The sequence below is a fragment of the Aplidium turbinatum genome, chromosome 8, assembly GCF_918807975.1.
Source record: "Aplidium turbinatum chromosome 8, kaAplTurb1.1, whole genome shotgun sequence".
NCBI classification, from domain to species: domain Eukaryota; kingdom Metazoa; phylum Chordata; class Ascidiacea; order Aplousobranchia; family Polyclinidae; genus Aplidium; species Aplidium turbinatum.
Window position 1 is genome coordinate 15,844,894 of NC_137479.1, and position 9,076 is coordinate 15,853,969.

A 9,076-nucleotide genomic window follows, 5' to 3' on the forward strand; every position below is an offset into this window, starting at 1 on the left:
AAATACTTTTTTCACATTTTGGACTCTTCAATTCGTAAGCCCAATTTTATTGAACTGCTTACGTACACAGGCAGTGCCGTTCGGATCGTGAACGAACGCCCTTTGGTACCTTTGAGTGACGATCCTAGGGATTTTACTGTCATCACCCCTGCCTCACTTTTGACCCCATACTTAGACCCATACTCTGCTGTTGGGCAACCACATGATCGTGACCAACTAAGAAGGGATTATCGGTTCAATTTGTCACTTTCTCAGCAGTTTTGGAGTAAATGGATCGATTTTTACTTGTCAGGTCTTCAGGGCCGGAAAAAATGGCTAAAAATGGCCGAGAATTTGGAGCCTGGTCAACTTGTAGTGGTAGGTTCTCTCCAAGACATTGGTAAACGTGGGAAGTATCAACTTGGGAGGGTGCATGAGGTAGTTCCACAAATTAGGAAAGGGAAGCCTGTGGTTCGTAGAGCCAAAGTTGCCGTCTGCAACTATGATGAGAGTACGGGGAAAGTGAAAGTAGACTACGTGTTGAGGGATATTTCGTGCCTCGCCCCCGTAAAGAACACCTAAGTGTTAGGGTTTGAGCCTGGTTTTGTCTGCGGTGGCCGACCCTTGTCTGAGCCCGGAACAGTCGGTTATTATCGCAACTATTGTATATAGCGTCATTTTAGCGTGTACCTATGGTACCAATTTCATGTATCGTCGTGTTTATTCTTATTGCTGTTCATTCTTTGCATGCCCTTTGTATTTGCGTATTAACTTAAACGTGAGTGATTCAAACAATTTGTGTATCATGTGTTTTTATTCATTGGCTCACGATTGTCCTTCAATTCTTTTTTAGTTATGCCATGTTAGACTGTCATAACTAGGGGCCGCTATGTTACGGCCAATCTCTGTACAAATCAAACGTCATATAAAACCGTTCAAGTCTACTGAATATTACGTCATGGAAGTTGCTAGAAAATGTGCCAAAATTGCACCAGCGTTCATAAGAATTGTGTCAAACCTGTCAGACCTGTTTGGGCCTGTTTAAACAGGAAATATTACATCAGCTTTAAACACCTGTTGGAATGACTTCATAATTGTCTTTCATTATTGCGTCACAGTACTGCATACGTGAATTTGAGATATTGCTATCTATTCTGGTCATTCGTAAAATGATTGTTTGAAAGTTGGCCGCACATTTAACTGTTGGCTTAGTGCTTGCTAGCTGGACAAAGGTTCCGTCTTTTATCCAAGTAATTTGTATTGTAGTGACAGTTTTTAGGTGTACGGCGTTGCACCAGTCATTTCGATAGCCTCGGGCTAATTTTACTGGAATACACTTTTGAATAGACGTTTCGAAAGTGTGTTTATTTTTGGGTCATTGCATGCAGACGAACGGATTTGGGAATCTTACGTTACAATTTTCCCACGAAGAGATTATGGTTTACCGCTGTGACCACCGGGACCTAAATATGAGGGAGGCAATACGTTTTGTGACATTTTTGAGTGTTTAAAAGTGCAGTTGGATTTTCATTTTCAAGCAATGGGATTTTCATTAGGTGCTGCTTGACTTGAAGACCTGTCGGTGGTCCCTTCGCAGCCTTCTCGTTGTTGCTGGTTAGTTCATGCTCAATTTAAACTTTGATTGTTTGTGTAATAATATTATTGTGCGTAGTATGACTTGTTGGCAAAAACTGTATCATATTGTATCTCTCTCTCAATAATTTCATGCCTTTCAACCATTGAAATGTCATCTTACATGCATCAAAACATTAATTTCATACTTGTTCAAACTTCAGTTCCTCATAATGCTACAGATAAGAATATTTCGATGTTCAATACACTTATTCTCAAACAACAATCCAACCAATTGCTGAAATTTACCATTTTGGCTGTTGAAGTTCGTTAACTGTAATGTTGTATAAGCAAAAATACCACAAAAACTATATTTCTGCTGTTTAGTCAAATTCTACTAGCAATATAAGAAAAAGTTCTCTTAGAACAGATAGAAATATGGGTCTTCTGAATCTTTTAAGCCATTAAACAAATTTCTAGCACCAGTAGAAGTGGAGATAGAGCAATTTTGACCTCGCGTGACCTTTGACCTCAGGTAGGAGGGTCAATTTAGGGGTAGAAGAACCAAAATTATGTTCGGGGTTATTTTTTAGGTCCAAAGACAACATTAGAACACCTTAAATCAAAATCTAAAACATTAAGTGAAATTCACTCCACCCTATTGTAGAGTAGCTACTTTTAAGCATTGTTGGGAATTTCCAAGCATTGTCTAGGATTTCCAGGTATTGTCGATCATTATCAGTGGTTGACGGGTTTGTTAGGCACTGTAGAACATTTTCAGGCATTGTCGAACATTTTCAGGCATTATCGAGCATTTTCAGGGATTGTCAGGCATTGTAGAGTAGGCTAGCTACTTTCAGGCATTGTTGGGAATTTCCAAGCATTGTCTAGGATTTCCAGGCATTGTTTAGGATTTCCAGGCATTGTCAATCATTATTAGTGGTTGACGGGTTTGTTAGGCATTATAGAACATTTTCAGGCATTGTCGAACATTTTCAAGCTTAGTCGAGCATTTTCAGGGGTTGTCAGGCATTGTAGAGTAGCTACTTTCAGGCATTGTTGTGAATTTCCAGGCATTGTCTAAGATTTCCAGGCATTGTCGCTCATTATAAGTGGTTGATGGGTTTGTTAGGCATTATTGAACATTTTCAGGGCTTGTTGAACATTTTCAGGGGTTGTCAGGCATTGTAAAGTAGCTAATTTCAGGCATTGTTGTGAATTTCCAAGCATGTCTAGGATTTCCAGGCATTGTCGATCATTATTAGTGGTTGACGGGTTTGTTAGGCATTATAGAACATTTTCAGGCATTGTCGAGCATTTTCAGGTGTTGTCGAGCATTTTCAGGGGTTGTCAGGCATTGTAGAGTAGCTACTTTTAGGCATTGTTTGGAATTTCCAGGCATTGTTTAGGATTTCCAGGCATTGTCGATCATTATTAGTGGTTGACGGGTTTGTTAAACATTATAGAATATTTTCAGGCATTGTCGAACATTTTCAGGTGTTGTCGAGCATTTTCAGGGGTTATCAGGCATTGTAGAGTAGCTACTTTCAGGCATTGTTTGGAATTTCCAGGCATTGTCGATCATTATCAGTGGTTGACGGGTTTGTTAGGCATTATAGAACATTTTCAGGCATTGTCGAACATTTTCAGGCTTTGTCGAGCATTTTCAGGGGTTGTCAGGCATTGTAGAGTAGCTACTTTCAGGCATTGTTGTGAATTTCCAGGCATTGTCTAGGATTTCCAGGCATTGTCGATCATTATTAGTGGTTGACGGGTTTGTTAGGCATTATAGAACATTTTCAGGCATTGTCGAACATTTTCAGGGGTTGTCGAGCATTTTCAGGGGTTATCAGGCATTGTAGAGTAGCTACTTTCAGGCATTGTTTGGAATTTCCAAGCATTGTCTAGGACAGGGATGGCGAACCTTTTTTAGTGCATGGGTCACAAAAGAGACCTTAATCCTTGAAAAAGCAAACGTGGGTCATACATTTAATTACATGTTAATGCGAAACTACATGTTAATGCGAATCTTGCTGCTGCATCTTCTCTGCAAGTCTTATTAATTATCCTTGGTTGGTAATCCGTAGTTTTTAGCTTCACACATGCAGCACTCATATCTGAGCTGAGACGATTCCGTGTGCTTGATTCAATTGTATAAAATTCTTGTGCGAAAAGATTCACATGAATATGAAGAACCAAACAACGTTAGCAGAGCTATTGCAAATCTTTTTATAGTTTCAAACGAATTTGGCAGGGAGTTCCACTCTGTAAGAATTATATTTTCAGCATGGTTTTCAACAGCAGGAAAGTCACAGCCATCCATATCCGTTTTCATTTCAATTTTTTGTAGGAGATGATTTAAGTCTACAAATTTTGTTTTCCAAACTGCAGTTTCTTGAAAGTCTATCATTTCTATTTCCAAGTTGTAAAGACGAAGCCATTCGAAGTTTGATAATTCAAGATTTTTAAATTGATGCATGCGGGAAAAGAATGAACTGCAATGTAGTATCTAGCTTTCGGAACTGCGTAAACCTTTCTGACATTACATTTTTGGCCTCTTTCGTCAGTAAAACATACTTGTTGAGTGCAGTTTGCTTTTGTTCATAAGTTAAATTGGTGCTGGTAAACTGCTTCAACAACTGAGGAAAATAATTTCAGCTGACCTTGTTCAAGGTCTACATAAAAAATAGCGAGTTTCTTCTCAAATGCTTTAATGTGCCCAAACATGGATAATACAATATTTCCACAGCTTTGCAATTTAGTATTTAACTTATTGTAATGCATTGTGAAATCAGCGAAAAAATGTAAATCATCCAACCACGTACTTTCGCTTAACTCTGGATATTTTTGATTTTTTTCAGCTAAAAAAAGTTGTAGGCTACTTCTTCCAACAATTCGCTTTAATTAGCTTTAGTTGTATCAGACTGCTATATGGCAATTAGGTACGGTACTAGATTAAAATAGGGTGGGGTCTTATTACACATATTTAGTGAAACATTTATTCTTTGCTGAAATATTTGTTTAAATTTTATTATTTAAAAAAAGACAAGTGGGTCACTGAAAATCTGTGATGGGTCACTTCGTGACCCGCGGGTCAGTGGTTCGCCATCCCTGGTCTAGGATTTCCAGGCATTGTCTAGGATTTCCAGGCATTGTCGATCATTATTAGTGGTTGACGGGTTTATTAGGCATTATATAACATTTTCAGGCATTGTCGAACATATTCAGGGGTTGTGGAGCATTTTCAGGGGTTGTCAGGCATTGCAGAGTAGAAAGTTTTAGGCATTGTTGTGAATTTCCAGGCATTGACTAGGATTTCCAGGCATTGTCTAGGATTTCCAGACATTGTCGATCATTATCAGTGGTTGACGGGTTTGTTAGGCATTATAGAACATTTTCAGGCATTGTCGAACATATTCAGGGGTTGTGGAGCATTTTCAGGGGTTGTCAGGCATTGTTGTGAATTTCCAGGCATTGTCTAGGATTTCCAGGCATTGTCGATCATTATCAGTGGTTGACGGGTTTGTTAGGCATTGTAGAACATTTTCAGGCATTGTCGAACATTTTCAGGCATTGTCGAGCATTTTCAGGCATTCTCGAGCATTTTCAGGGGTTGTCAGGCATTGTAGAGTAGCTACTTTCAAGCATTGTTGGGAATTTCCAGCATTGTCTAGGATTTCCAGGCATTGTCGATCATTATTAGTGGTTGACGGGTTTGTTAGACATTATAGAACATTTTCAGGCATTGTCGAACATTTTCAGGTGTTGTCGAGCATTTTCAGGAGTTATCAGGCATTGTAGAGTAGCTACTTTCAGGCATTGTTGGGAATTTCTAGGCATTGTCTAGGATTTCCAGGCATTGTCGATCATTATCAGTGGTTGAGGGTTTGTTAGGCATTGTAGAACATTTTCAGGCATTGTCGAACATTTTCAGGCATTGTCGAGCATTTTCAGGGGTTGTCAGGCATTGTAGAGTAGCTACTTTCAGGCATTGTTTGGAATTTCCAGGCATTGTTTAGGATTTCCAGGCATTGTCGATCATTATTAGTGGTTGACGGGTTTGTTAGGCATTATAGAACATTTTCAGGCATTGTCGAACATTTTCAGGGGTTGTCGAGCATTTTCAGGGGTTGTCAGGCATTGTAGAGTAGCTACTTTCAGGCATTGTAGTGAATTTCCAGGCATTGTCTAGGATTTCCAGGCATTGTCGATCATTATTAGTGGTTGACGGGTTTGTTAGGCATTATAGAACATTTTCAGGCATTGTCGAGCATTTTCAGAGGTTGTCAGGCATTGTAGAGTAGCTACTTTCAGGCATTGTTTGGAATTTCCAAGCATTGTCTAGGATTTCCAGGCATTGTGGATCATTATCAGTGGTTGACAGGCTTGTGAGGCATTATCGAATATTTTCAGGCATTGTCGAACATAGTCAGGGGTTGTCGAGTATTTTCAGGGGTTGTCAGGCATTGTAGAGTAGCTACATTCTGGTGTGGCGATCCCCGCACAGTGCCGGTCTTAGGTTTTTTCAGGCCCTGTGCGGAATATGCTTTTGCGGGCCCCAATGACAATAATCCAATTCAGTGGCGTAGCTAGGTACTTTGAAAGGGGAGGGGCGGCGGTGGCGGCGTGATCGCCAAAGACGACAACCAGCGACAGGGGGTCTGGGGGGCCTCCCTCAGAAAATTTTGAAAAATTACTTTGAGTTTGGAACATTCTGAGAGCATGTTCAACAAAAATTTAGGTATGAATATTACTGCTGTCCGGTGGCATAGCAAAAGGATAAGATCATGCTTTCTTTGGCATTTTTCGGAAATAAAGCTATGTCTCTACAGTATGTTGAGTCTGGATGCAACCTATTTCGTCCCCTGAAATCGTGTAACAAAATTAAATTTCGACTTATTTCGTCCCCTGAAAAGATCGAGAAATTTTGAAATGTTTGCCGCAACTCCGATCAGCGATTTCGGCTATGTCGTTTTTTTTTCTCGATCTTTTCAGGGTACGAAATATTCAGGCGACGAAATAGGTTGAATTCGTTGAGTCTCTATGTTTTCTTGTTGCGAATTCCTTTGCTGAATTCACTTGTTGAATTTTTTCTTTGAAAATGACAAAATTACTGCATTTTCTGAGTAAATTGCGGGCCCCCTAATTTGCGGGCCCTGTGCGATCGCACGGTTTGCACATCCCAAAGACCGGCACTGTCCCCGCATCATACCCTTCATATAAATTTCCCGCACAGGCATTGTTTGGAATTTCCAGGCATTGTCCAGGATTTCCAGGCATTGTCGATCATTATCAGTGGTTGACGGGTTTGTTAGGCATTATATAACATTTTCAGGCATTGTCGAACATATTCAGGGGTTGTCGAGCATTTGCAGGGGTTGTCAGGCATTGTATAGTAGCTACTTTCAGGCATTGTCGATAATTTCCAAGCATTGTCTGGGATTTCCAGGCATTGTCGAACATATTCAGTGGTTGTTAGGTTTGTTAGGCATTGTCGAAAGTTTTTTTGGGTTGTCGATCATTTCCAGGTTTATCAGGCATTGTCGATGTTACACACTATCCACAATACACAGCAAAAAACAAACATTAACACATGTTTTCGATAACAAACAGTCATACAAGGAAGAAAAACATTCCTAAAAGGCATGTTTTTCATCAATATTCCGGAGAGAAACATTTTCGATCGACTCAGATAATTTGCTTGGTAGATAAATCCAGTCAGAGCTTTAGTAACTAGGCCATAGAAACAAAATATCCATTGCTGAAAAATGAAAATTGTTTTTGATGATTTTGAATCTCGATTTAGTGTTTTTCATGAAATCGAAGAAATAGTCGACTACGTCTCATACCCGTTCAAGTCGGATTTAATTGTGTCTACTCTCTACTAATTTCTCTCAAAATAAATGAAATATTTTTGTTGGAAACAGGTAGGCTACGTAGGTACGATTGAAGTGGAAATGTAGACATTGATGGTTCGAGCATCCGAAGATAATTTCTGGTGGTTTGTTGTTGATGCAAAATAGTGCAATATCAAAAGATGTGCGGAACACATCCATTCTAGTTTTGGTTCAACTTATTTATGTCAATCTGCATTTTCATTTGTGAACGTAATCAAAAAAAGCAACGTGCTGTGCTAACCGACCGCCACCTGGACGATTGCTTTAGACACCTGATGTAATGATAACGGCAAGCTGAAGTACCTACAACATGATGACTCTAATATTTCACTGACTCATTTAGAAGAAATTTAAAGTAAATTTACTTGTAGAACATAATTATTCTTCTCGTGTTTTACTGTAAAGAACCAAATTAACTGAAACATGAATAGACTGCTCTGCTATTTTGCATTCATCAAATGCTGGCATTTGCACAACAATCTAACCTCTTAGTGTTATTTATTAAATAAGAATCGATTTCGCTATAGTAATAGCATCTTCAGCTAGCACATGTAAAAAAGAAAATTTGAAAATACGTAAAACGAACAAATAAAGCAAACTCCGATATTATCAACATGCATAAAATTCTATTTTAAATAGATGGTTACATAAAATTAAAATCAAAACCTGCAAGCCTAAATCTTAAACTGGTGTTCTGCTCTGTGCTGACGATGGTGGATGTGTGATAAATGTAAATGCATTTACAGTAAAGGTGTCACTGGAAAAAAATTGTTTAGTGACTTTATCACCGACCGATTGATCGCTATAGTGATTAAGAAATTTTCTAGTCGATCACAATCGATGAGAAGTTGGCCATCCCTGGCCTAGTGTATAACAGGAGCAAATTGTAATAACTGCTTCCGAAGTTTGCTTAGGCTATATCTTCTTCAACAGGAATCCAAAAATAGTCAAGTGGTATAGCGTATTGAAACAACTTTAATCCTTGAGTTCCGTCAGTTCAACAAAGACAACTTGACAAACCTTGCCTCGGAATTTTAGTATGAGGCTCAAATAGAACTTAAGCCTAATCTTTTTGTTCTTCAATAATGGTGAAAACGTCTGCCCCGAATGGTCTGTGGATAAATATCATATTTTAGTAAAATAAACAAAAAAGCAGCAAGATCAAACAAAAGTAATTTTTTAATTTTTGGAGTAGGCTATGTAACTATATGAGCTTGAGCAATATAGGCTACTTCAAAGCAGTTCTCCATATTCAAATCTGGAAAACAAACAGTAGGCCCATAAAGAACTAACTTCATAGGACCTCCGACCGACAATTTATGCTGACGTCTGAAAATCAAATCATCCTCTCAAATCACTATAGTCTGCCTTCAAATTGCGAGTCGCTTTTTTAAAAGTATGTTCAGATTGCGGTCCGTCCCGATAGCTCAGTTGGTTAAGCGCCCCCCCCCCCCCTTTATGCACGAGAGAAACCGCAAGGTTCTCTGATTCAGTTCACAGGGTGTACGTACGAGCAACGCATTTTAAGGACAGTTTGTTTATATTTCTGACCATCACAGCGAATAACAATATATACCAAACTTAACAGAGGTCTAGAAAAAGTAGGAGCGACAAAACGCGAAAGTTAA